The sequence below is a fragment of the Rattus rattus genome, chromosome 10 (genome assembly GCF_011064425.1).
Source record: "Rattus rattus isolate New Zealand chromosome 10, Rrattus_CSIRO_v1, whole genome shotgun sequence".
Taxonomy (NCBI): Eukaryota; Metazoa; Chordata; class Mammalia; order Rodentia; family Muridae; genus Rattus; species Rattus rattus.
In genome coordinates this window covers 11,390,213-11,401,060 of record NC_046163.1, presented here as the reverse complement: position 1 = coordinate 11,401,060, position 10,848 = coordinate 11,390,213, and the positions used below count along the sequence as shown (strand labels likewise).

Below are 10,848 nucleotides of genomic sequence, written 5' to 3'. Positions count from 1 at the left end.
GCATGCTGCACAGAAAGTCCCATACCCTCTCAGGTCCTCCTGCCTTCCCTGGGCTGGGAACCTGGCCTTGCAGCGGTGGATGGCTTCCTGGCCCTGTGCTAGCGGCCTATGGTTATAGACTGCCTTGCCTAAAGACTTATTAAGCTATTTGATGCTGTCAAGGGAAACTCAGTGTGCGTATATATCAGCTGTGTTGGCCAAAAATACCTGGAGCAGGATTTTCTGTCTGCCGGGTATTATTATAGCTATTGATTTGAGAATCTGAAAATTCAATAAAGCAGATTAAATCTCCCATGGCTTGAGCACTTGGACCACCAACCTGCCTCACTGGAGTCATGAAGGCTCGGTGGGTGGGAACAAGATGTAAGCCAGCATTAGGTCAAGCAGTACCCAGAGGCCCCAGAACAGCATGAGGCAGTTAGCATCTGCCTGATACTGCCTCAGCTTGAGGCTTGCCTTGGGGCTTCCAGTGTGTTTGAGAGCATAGGACAAGATCTGACACTTGGGAGGCTGAGACAGGAGGACAGGAGTTCAAGGCCAACCTTAGCTACACAGCAAGTTCAAGGCCAGCCTGAACTACAAGAGACCTTGTCTCTAAACAATGAAAAGCAGAATTGGGGTTCAGAAGGTTCGTTCAGTAAAGCATTTGCCGTGTAAGAATAAGAAGTATAGCTAGAACCCCAGAACCCACTTGGAAATGCACACTTGTGATCCCAGAGCTGGAGCGGCAGGGACAAGCAGATTCCTGGGGCTTACCAACCAGCCAGCCTAGCCTCACAGGTGGACTTTAAACTAATGACATGAGATGGAGACTGGCGATAAGTCAGGAGTCAGTCACTGGGGTGCAAGACTGGAGACTGGAGTTTGAGCCCTGGATCCCATAGTAAAAGGAGAGGATTGAGTCCTGAGAGCTGCCCTTGAATCTCTACAAATAAACTGTGGCTGGCACACACACAGGCACACACATGTATGTACACACACAGGGACGCACATGTATGCACACATGTGCGCGCGCACACACACACATACATACACACACACACACACACACACACACACACAAATGAAAAATGTAAAACACCTTTAAGGGGCAAGCAAAATGGCTCAGTGAGTAAAGTTAATTACAGTGAAGCCAGCAATTTGAGTCCAGTCCCCAGAATCCAATGATGAGTGGACAGAATCGACTCCTTTAAGTTGTCCTCTGACCTCCCCACACATGCTATGGCTAACACACACACACACACACACACACACACACACACACACACATACACGCACACAAGCACACACATGTATGTACACATATACAGACACACACATGTATTTGTGCACACACAATGTAAAATAATAACATTAATAATAACCACAAAGTAGATAGTGTCTCAGGAATGACAGCCAAGGTTGTCCTCGTGCCTCCACATGTACATGCACACATACATACACGCCTAAACCTATGGGCCTGGACACACAAACATATGAGAGAGAGAGCTCACAAGCAGAGTCATTTTGTGTCACATACATGCTAAATTTGCAAGTGGCATTTACCAATAATTTTATGGTGCTCCTTCCCACTATGAGGGAGGGAGACTTTAACACACGTTCATGGAGTTGTTTGGATCAACGCTAAAATAGAAACACTAAATGCTCTGCTTCCGAGCTCACCGCTTCTGTCAGGCCACTACTGTTGCTGCCGCCGCCGCTGCCCTCGTAAGAAGAGGGTCTGACATAGGCAGGAAGCAGGAGCAGAAGTAGGATGTGAGGTAAGACAGGAGGAGTGGGCAGGTCAGTACTGAGCATGCTTCAATATACTTTAAGATCTTTTCTTTGGACAAGGGAGATGGCTCGGTTGGTAAAATGCTTGCCTTGCAAGCATGAGGATCTCAGTTCAACCCCTGCTTCCCCCCAGACACACTCATGTTTTTAAAAAAGAAGACATGGATCCCTGGCCCTCACTGGCCAGCCAGCTCAGCAAACCTGAGGGGTTCCTGGCCAGTGAGACACTCAGTCAGAAAAAAAAAAAGCAGACAGTACATCAGGAATGACACTTAACCTCTGACACTCCGTTTTACATTCCACACAGATGTGTTAATATGACTGAGTCAGACATATTAACATAGACAAGTGGCCAAGACCAAGGATGAGCAAGGAAACTACAAATGAAGTGTCCTAGTTAGGGTTCCACGGCCGTAATAAAACACCATGACAGAAAGCAGCCCGGGAAGGAAAGGGTTTATTTGCCTTCCTTATCTCCAGTCCACTGAGGGACACTAATGCAGAAACTCAAACCAGGCTGGAACCCAGAAGCAGAAGCTGATGCAGAAGTTGATGGAGGAGTGCTGTTTACTAGCTTGCTCCTTGTCGCTTGCCCACCTGCTTTTGTTCAGAATCCAGGACCACCAGCCTAGGGATGACTCCACCCACACTGGGCTGGGCTCTCCCCATCAATTCTTAATTTAAAAAATGCCTTACGGGCTTGCCTACAGCCTGATCTTATGGAGACATTTTCTATATCGAGGTTCCCTCCTCTCAAATGACTTCAGCCTGCATCAAGTTGACATAAAGCTAGCCAGTGCGCTAGGCCTAGAACAAATGGTTGGTTCAGGAAGTGAGGAAGGATTGAAAGAAATTGAAGAGGCCTCTATGAAGGCGAGGGGGCACCATAAAGGACTCCTGCTTGCCAAATTAGGGACCTGAACCTGAAAATGAATGGACAAAATCAGAACGAACAAGAATCCTCACATCTCTTCAGGGGACAGTGGCAATGTCTGTATGTAGTTTGACCTGGGAAGGAAACAGGCTACTGTACCCAGTAAGAAAACGAAAGGGCTCAGTGACCAGATATTCCCAAAGCAAAGAACTCTTTGATTCAAATGTCAGTAGGGGCCAAGGAGACAGCTCTCAGCAGGCACAGGTGTTTGTCACACAGGCCTGGCTTCCTGAGTTTGATACCTGAGATTCATGTAAAGACGAAAAGAGAGAACCAGCTCCCATAAGTTGGCCTCAGACCTCCACACATGCTCTATGGTACGTGCTTGGGCATACAGACACATAACACGCATGCTTACCGCTAATAATTAACTTAAAATGCCAATAGGTTTAAGGTGAGAAGCCTGACGCTTCATGGTTTCTTCAGATAGTAAAGATGCAAACAAATAAATAACTAAATGGGGGCGAGGGTGTCTTCTGTACAGCAGACTGTGTAATGTTGTCTGGAAAAGGCAGGGGGTACACCCAAGCTGGGGAGCCACTACCTCATTACTGCTGTGGTCAAGATCCTTTCAGGCAGAAACAGGATGGGTAGTCAATCCAAGGAGAATTGTTTGTTTGTTTATTCACTTATTTATTACGTGTATCTGTGTGAGTGACAAATGCCACATTGCATATGTTGAGGTCAACTTTGTGAAGTAAGTTTTCTATTTCCACCTGTACACACTCAGGTTGCCAAGCAACCCACGGAGCCATGCCTCCAGGCCTCCAACTTACTTTTTGAGATAAAGTCTCTCGTTGAACCTGGAACTTGTTCATCTGGCTAGACTGGCTGGTTGATCAGGAGGCCCCAGGAATCCCCCTGTCTCTGCCTCCCCAGCACTAGGATTATAGCTACGTGCCACCATGCCCAGTTCTTTTTCATGGATCCTGGGACTTGAACTCAGGTCCTCATGCTTATGCTGTGGTAAGCGGCCTCCTAAGCCCCACCCTCATTTCTTTAAAGCCACCAGCATTCAATCAGTGAATTGACCCTGAGAGACTTATCTAACACTAATCACCTCTTAAGGTACCTCTGAAAGCCCCCACAAAGCACTGCAACTGGATTGCTCTTCCGCTGTCTTCATTCCCATCTGGAGGTTAAATTTCAACAGAAGGAAGCCTTACAGGACACCCTTAAACTTTTTACAAATCATACCAGTTGTGTAAGAGAAAACTCTATTCTTAGGAAATTCTGAAACACTTAAAGCAGTAGTTCTCAATCTTCCGAGTGCTGGGACCCCTCAGTACAATTTCTCTCATTGTGGAGACCCCCAACCATAGTTGTTCTTGTTGCTACTTCATAACTTAATTTTGCTACATAAATCATAATGTAAATATCTGATATGTAGGATATCGAATATGTGATCCCTGTGAAAGGGTCATTTGACTCACAAGGGGGTCCCAACCCACAGGTTGAGAACCACTGGCTTAAGGGAAAAGATGTAGATTTAGAAATTTACTCTCGTTAATAAAAAGAAAACTGTGTGTGTGCATAGGTGTACACACAGATACCTCCCAGCACCACAGGTAAGATTAGTAGTTAATTCTCTCCCAATCGCTCATGTCCGACTCTCAAACACCAGTGAAAATTACCTTATGTAGAGGAAGGACTTTTAAATCAGGTATGTAATGTAGGCTTTAAACTCCTGTAGACACAGGCAGATCCCTGGGACACAGTGTGCTAGCCTAGACAGTGAGAGACCCTGCCTCAAAACACAGTGTACACAGGATTTAGAAAAAACAACACCTAAGGTTGGCTTCTGGTCTCCACACTCATGCCCACCCGAATGCATAGACAAAAACACACGTATGTGCATACTCACCAAAAGCAAAAATGAAAAGAAAAGGCAACTTTGCAAATTCAATTAAAATAAGGTTTCGTGTCTTTGGAGACAGCATCTTGGATTAACTAGATAGGCTATAGCTGTCCTTATACGTGTGCTTCTGAGAGGAAGTATGGGGTATCTGGAGATGGGGCAACAGAAATAAGCCTTTGAAGTGATGAGAGAGTGATGTCAGTCAGCTCTCCATGACTCTACACTTGATACACTTGATACAAATCAACTTACAAAGACAAAAGCTTTCTTTGGGCTCACATGAGCTGTTTAAGCCTGTTGTTTATGGGCTCCATGGCTTTCAAAGCTATGGAGAGGCAGCATATATATCATGGGAAGAGCACGAGGCAGGGAAAGACACTAAAACAAAAGAAAGAAACAGACTGGGTTCCCACAATCCCTTTCAAGAGCTTGCTCTACTGACCTAAAACCTTCCTTAAGACCCACAGTTCTTAGCTTCCCATCACCTCCCAATAGTATGATTCTAGGAACCAGACCTCTATCATGGCCTTTGGAGCAGGGGGCATTGAAGGTCTATATTATAGCAGAATCACTGGCCAGAGAAGGAAGGTTGTCTCCAGACACTGAAGAAGGTGAGGACTGTGTTCTTTTCTGGAACCTTCTAGTTCTTCCAGAAGGAACCAGCCTTGCTGACACATTTAACCCAGGGAAATTGAATTCAGACTTCAAACGTCCAGGATTAAGAAAATACACATATGAGGTTTGGGGTTGTTTCAACTGCCTGGGTTTGTTTGTTTGTTGAAACAATGTCTCATTTAGGCTAGTCTGGCCTTGAACTCCTGATCCTCCTGCCTGTGCACCTCAAGTGCTACGATGACAGGCATGTCCCACAATGCCCAGCTTGTGTGTATACAATCATGTGTACACTTGTGTGTGTGCTTGGGCATATGTAGAGGGTTGGCTGCTTTTCCCCAGGGTTCTCTCCCTTGTTTTGATTGTTAACTTTTTTTTTTAAGATAAAATCTCTCACTAGTCCTACTCACTAACATTCCTCTGTCACCACCAATACCCATGGTGCTTTGGTGGTCCTTTGCCAACGTACACATCAGTGGCAAAAGAAAACTTGAATCACAAGAAAAGCATGTTCCCTCTTGAAGCAAAACAAGGCCTTCTTGTTCGCCTACAAGCAAATATCCTCACAGTTCATTTTTGCATTTTCCTGCTTGCCATGGTGCTTTGGGTGTTTAAAACAGCCCAGAGTATAGTGCTGTTTAATGTTCTTCTTGCAAAAATGCCTGCCTTGTGGATAATATGCAGACATTGGACAGGCTTGTGGAACTTTTGCCCCTGAGTTCAGTAAGAATGAATTAAGAGCCTAGATTGACCACATCTTTAAAAGAAGCAAGGTTCTGGGTCGACCAGTTGGCAAAAATCTTATGGCCAGTGGCTCTTAGGAACCTTATTAGTTATTTTTTATTCTTGCTGCTGTGATAAAATACCCTGACAGAAGTAACTTAAGGAAAGAAGAAGGGTTTGTTTTGGCTCGCAGTCTAAGGATACAGTCCATCATGGTAGGGAAGACACGGCAGCAGGAGCATGAGATACTATTTGTGTTGCATTGGCAGTTGGCAAGCAGAAGGAGAGGAATGCTGGTGTTCAACAACCTTTCTCCTTTTTATTCAGTCTAGGACCCCAGACCAATGGATGCTGCCACTGACAGCTAACGTGAGTCATACCACCTCACCCACCTAATCTAAGTTATCCCTTACAGACATGCCCAGAGGGTTGTCTCTTAGGATTCAGGATCTGATCAACTGGATCCTGTTAACCATCACAGAACTGTGATGAAACACCATGCCCAAGGCAACATATAAAAGAAAGCATCTAATTTGAGGGTTATGATTTCAGAGCATTAGAATCTATAATAGTAGAGCAAAGGCATGGAAGCAGATACAGCTGAGAGTTCACATCTTGATTGGCAAATAAGAGTCAGAGAGAGAGAGAGAGAGAGAGAGAGAGAGAGAGAGAGAGAGACAGAGAGAGACAGAGACAGAGACAGAGACAGAGAGACTGGGGACGGTGTGAGTCTTCAGAAACTTCTAAGGTCTCCCCCAGTGACATACCTCCTCCAACAAGGCCATATGTTCTCATCCTTCCCAAAGAGTTTCACCAACCGGGGACTAAATATTCAAGCATATGAGCCTTTGAGGGGGCATCATTCTCATTCAGACTGCTGTACAAAGATGAGTGTCAGCACATAGTTTATAGTCTCCTTTCTCTTCTATCTGAGACCCCAGACCATAGAATGTGCTGTCCACTTTTTATTTAAATGTTTTTCCACACAACAGACTTTAATGATATTCCTTCCCCTCTCCCAACTCCTCCCAGATCCTCCTCACCTTCCTACTCACCCAACCTCATTCTCTCTCTCTCTCTCTCTCTCTCTCTCTCTCTCTCTCTCTCTCTCTCTCTCTCTCTCTCTCTCTTCCTAACAATATGTAAAGCTACCTGACTGGCAGGTTTCTCAGTTATCACATCTCAAATAAAACATGCATATAAGGCGTTCATGGTTTTCTTCCAACTTAGCTCTCTGACTTTTCCTCGCTGATGGAAATAGTTCCGTTTGCCTAGAGGCCTATGCTCAAAAGCCTTGGAACATTCTCCGGCTCCCATTTGCTGTTTGGTTTGGTCATTTGTATGCCTTTGCCTCTGGTATAATTCATGGATGGCCAACTGTACAGATCTGAAGTGTTACATCTGCCACTTGAGGGGGTGTACACCTATATAACCAAACCTCAAGTAAGATGCAGATTTCTCTGTCACCGGAAGTCCTCTCATCTTCCTTCCTAGTGTGTCATTCAGGGTTTCAAGGGTCAAATGAGTCCTGCATTCATAAAACCAATTGCCCTCCATCCTGAGTGTCACTGTCTCGCCTGCTACTGCCCTGCTGTGCCAATACCAGTATATCAGACAGGAAGAGAGCACTGCTGCCAGCACAGGAGGCCTGTTCTCTTCTAGATCTCATTCCTCCCTCTCTTCTCGCTTCCCCTCTTCCTTCTCCCACTCTTTCTCTTCTTCCTCCTCCTCTTCCTCCTCCTTTTTTTCTCATCTTCCTCCTCCTCCTTTTCTCTTCCAACTTTATTTAGAAAACCAGGTTCTAATGCCTCCCTACTCCCTCCCACAACACAGCCATAATTTAAATAGCTTAGAGACAGTGCAAGGGGCTAGACCACAAGGAAGGAAGGAGGGGACAGAATGGAAGGAAGGAAGGAAGGAAAGATGGAGGAGAGCCCACCACAGTCTCCCCAATACCCACTCCTGCCAACCTTTTCTTGGCTGCCAGCTTCTCATCTTGCTTGCCTGCATACTTCTTGACCACAGGACCTTCAGCATCTTCTGGGCCACCCAGGATCATGGGGTCAGTGGTGCCACTGTAGAGATAGTAGCTAGGTCCCAGGTAGCCTCAGCCCTCCTGCTGCTTACTACCTGGCCCTCGTGTATCTCAGTGCCTAGCAGCATACCTTCATAGTTCTCCAAAAGCAGGCAGCCTGTCTCCTGGTCCAGTGCAGACCAGGGGTTAGATGCATTGCCAGGCACTTGGTCAGCAGCACATGTTCAATGCGCTCAGTTGTCAGTCTCTCTTGAACATGTTGGCACAGATTTCACCACTGACAGCCACATGTGGTTAGAAGATCTTGGTCAGGAAGTAGCTCTTGGGTGGTGAGGCAGAAAGTCCTTGTCTAATAGGAACTTCACACAAAACAGGCTATCATCATAGGGGATCCCCTTGAGGCCTTCCATACTGACCTGCAGGTTAGTGACATCCTCCTCACTGGGGAAGACTTTAATTTCATCAAGTGGGTCTCTAATAGGCATGGATAGTGGGAGTGTGGGGCACCAAGTTCTAGCCACTGTGACCCTGGAGTGGTTCCCTGCACCCCTTCCAACCTCCACTAACTCCTATCTCCACCCCAAAAAAAAAAAAAAAAAAAAATGCTCACAACTTGTGGCTACCCTATGGCCCTCTCCTTATTGCTGTTTTTATGTCTGTACTGATGACTGTAACTATGTTGTAATCACCCACAGGTCAACTTCTGAAGCTGCTACTGAGCCCTGTTTCCACAACTGTGTCCACAGTATTCCTTGATGGTCACTTTCAGAGTGGTTCTCGCTCTGTTAACTACATGCCCCTTTCCACACTTTACCCAGAAACTACATAATAGCACCGGTCTGCTGTGGCTGGAAGTTAGTACTGGTGCATGGTGCCACTGCCTTTGTTGAGGTAACAGCCTCTTTGGGACACTTTGTTCTTGATGAACAACTTTCCCCAGGTACTCAGGGGAATTGTATGTCTTTTGTTCAATCTCAGTAGATCTACATGCCACTTCTGGAGCTCTTGGTTTGTACATGTTTATGTACATGTGGGTGCTTGTGTGTACACAGGTACGCATGCACATGTATGCATAGGGCCTCGTGTGTTGTCATTCCTCAGGTGCATCCACCTTACTTTTGAGAGGTGAAATATCTCACCAGTATATAGATTTGGCTATGCTGGCTGGCCAGAAGGCCCTAGGATCTTTTTGTCTCCACCTCCCCAGTATTGGAATTATAAGCACGTGCCACCATAGAGGGAGTTTTGTTACACGGGTACCTGGGGATTGAACTGAGGTCCTAATGCTTGCATGACAGGCACTTTACCTACTGATCTGTCTCCTCAGCTGCTCTGCAATGTTTTTTCCATAGATCACATTGGGAAAGTTGCTTCTCTTATTCTCCTCTTTAATGCGTCCTCCATGAGTGGCTGATGCAGGCTGAAGGACACAGTAGTTGACCCTATTCATTGGCACACCGGTGTCTGTGAGGGGGCTATTGTCCTCACCACCCCCACTGCCTGAAGCTCAGTCATAAGCCACACTATACCTAGGGTACCTAGAAGCAACTGGCCCAACATGCGCCAGCCTCTACCCTTGCACCCAGCACTAGCCTTGTGCAAAGTAGATTTGTTCTGCCTTCGAGTCCCTCTTGCTGAGAGCTTCCAGAAGCCCCACAGCTGGAGGGCTATTTGTATTAACCTCCTAGTTAGAAATTAAGCTCCGATCTGGAAATTAAGGATTGTAATTTAGCATTAGCCTGGACGTCAAGATGAAATGAGACGCACTGCGGGGGGAAATTGAATTCCATATTGCCAAAGACCCATCTTATTTAGAATAACCAGCCACTCACGTCATGCCAATATTGATGGATCATATGTTTAAATTTTTGATAGCCCATTCATTTCTATAATTGCATTTATTTCAAATTAAGTAAGTCTTGCACACCCTAAATATACAGAGAGACAAAATTAATTTGTGGATCAGAATTAACATGCCACTCAACCCCTAGAACTGTCCTTCCTGGAAGCCCTTGGACGTGGGGCCATTTTAGAGATGATTTCATTTGCACGTGAACAAGTGCAACCTGGATGGAGCTGTATCCTTAAGAAGGAGTTTGGAAGGAAGTATTATGGCAGAGAGGTATAGAGTGGAGATGATTTAGCAGCACAGAGGAGCCACCCAGAAACCAGCAAACTCTTTTTGCAGTGGATGGAAGCTAACCCAGAGAGCCACAAATGGTCAAAGTGTAGAGAGTAAGTTACCATGGAGAACTCATCCCCAAAAGGGACATCTGTGCCACCTGCCGCCAAGACCATGACGGAAGAGAACCAGAGGTGGTGAAGAACAACAGCATCTTCTGGACATGACAGCAACTGCACCGATGAACTCTGGACTGTTACAGTGGCCTGCACAAGAGCAAGCCAGCCAACAGTCCAGCATGGGTGGGAACTCACAAGAGCACACGCCGAGTCGAGAAGATGCAGACAGTCAATGGCCGTGGGGAGAAAGTCGATATTTTTCAGGGATCTGGCCCCTGGTCAGTTATCCATGCTACTACAACTACAGAGAACAGCCCAACATACCTGTTCATGCAGGCAATAAGAACTAAACACAGTAGAATGCATACATGCGCATGTGTGCGCGCGCACACACACACACACACACACACACACACACACACACACACACGTGTGATCCAGAGGAACAGTAAATTTACCATGAGACTGTGTACTTCTGAAGTACTTCTGAAAAGCAACACCCATGAAGACTCACCAATATGGCTGCCTAAATAGGACCTGAGCAATGATGGCAATTATAGAGGATCCAACATGGAAGGAGGACAGCTCTGCCCCCCCCCGGGGGGGGGAGAACTATAGCTCACTAGGGAACGCTGAAAGTGGGAGAGCGGGGACATGGAGCTGGGAGGGGGT

General features: G+C 46.2%; 1 pseudogene; it reads right to left on the bottom strand.

The window, feature by feature from the left end:
* Nucleotides 1–333: 333 nt before the first annotated feature.
* LOC116911569 lies at nucleotides 334–8,420 on the bottom strand (annotated as a pseudogene).
* Between the last annotated feature and the right edge of the window lie 2,428 nt (nucleotides 8,421–10,848).